Raw genomic sequence first — 1,339 nt, 5'->3', positions numbered from 1 at the left:
TGAGTGATTCCGCTTGTGCCTTCCCTGGCACCCACTCCAGCGTTTGGCAGAGTCGTGCTGTGCGGTCCATGGGCATGGCCTTGGGACCACATCCGCACGCCTGTCGGGCGAGGGGGAGGGAGGCAGCAGTGTGGTCCTCCGGGCTTCCAAGGGAGGCGAGCCTCGGGGGTGGCACGGCTGCTTGGCAAGGGCCAGCGTCACGCGGCGGGAAAGGGGAGGGGCCCCCACCTGCCGTGCGACGGAGGGAGGAAGGGGGGAGGACTCTCCCGGGCCCAAACCGCGCGGAGAAGCCTCAGCCTGCGTGCGTGTGAGGGAGGGGGGGAAGGCCCTGCCCGCCTGCCACGTGGCACGAAAGGCGGGGGGAGGGGAAAAAAAAGTGGCCCGGAATGTCTGGGGCCCAAAACGCGCGATTTTTCGCGAAAAGTTGGGAAGGTACCACGTGTTCCGCGGGCTTTTTTTGGGGCCCAAAACGCGCGATTTTCACGAAAAGTTGGGGAGGTACCCCGCATTTCGCGGGGCGCGTTTTGGGGCCCAAAACGCGCGATTTTTCGCGAAAAGTTGGGAAGGTACCATGTGTTCCGCGGGCTTTTTTGGGCCCAAAACGCGTGATTTTCACGAAAAGTTGGGGAGGTACCCCGCATTTCGCAGCGTGCATTTTGGGGCCCAAAACACGGTCTTCGTGAATTGTTGGGGAGGTACCACACGTCCCGCAGGTTTTTTGGCACCCAAAAAGAACACGGGATTGTGGAGGTACACTGCAGCTTTGGATCAGCTGCCCCACTATAAGAGTAGGGGGAGTGTGAAATATTTCAGAGTGGGTTCAAACCGTGACTATGGCACTGGATCCCATCAGACCTCCAAAGTTAAGCGTCCCTGGGCTTGAATAGTACTGGGCTGGGTGACCACCCGGGAAGTCCAAGTGACCCCCTCTTTTTTTTTTCCTTACAAGTCATTTATTTTTGTAAGATCACTGTTTTAATATATAAACTTTGAGTATTTTTCCATAGCATATAAGTGTATGGTCTTTAAATACTACTTACAATTGTGAATGTAAGGTGTATTTGCCAAATTGTGTCGTTAGCTAGTTATTAACTAGGATATAAGTTAGAAATAATGTGTTGGTGATTGTCACCACGTGGCATGGCAAGCAAGTCCAAACATATGTGTGTCACGTGGCATACAAGGTCAAGGACACTAAACTCTAACTATGAGAACAAGCCAAAGGGCATGCCACGTGTCAATGTGACACATTGAAAACCATAAAACTCACCAAAGCACATGCCACGTGTCAATGTGGCACACATTGAAAACCATAAAACTCTGAGCACAAACCAAAGTG

The 1,339-nt window shown here is 53.0% G+C and overlaps 1 non-coding gene across 1 annotated transcript; it reads left to right on the top strand.

Moving 5' to 3' along the window:
* Positions 1–812: 812 nt before the first annotated feature.
* Positions 813–931, top strand: LOC112344129. The gene has a single exon (XR_002991593.1). It is a non-coding gene; the product is annotated as a 5S ribosomal RNA (ribosomal RNA).
* The last annotated feature ends 408 nt before the right edge of the window (positions 932–1,339 follow it).

The sequence above is a fragment of the Selaginella moellendorffii genome, unplaced genomic scaffold (genome assembly GCF_000143415.4).
Source record: "Selaginella moellendorffii unplaced genomic scaffold, v1.0 SELMOscaffold_721, whole genome shotgun sequence".
In the NCBI taxonomy this organism is placed as follows: Eukaryota; Viridiplantae; Streptophyta; class Lycopodiopsida; order Selaginellales; family Selaginellaceae; genus Selaginella; species Selaginella moellendorffii.
This window is presented reverse-complemented; position numbering and strand designations above follow the sequence as displayed.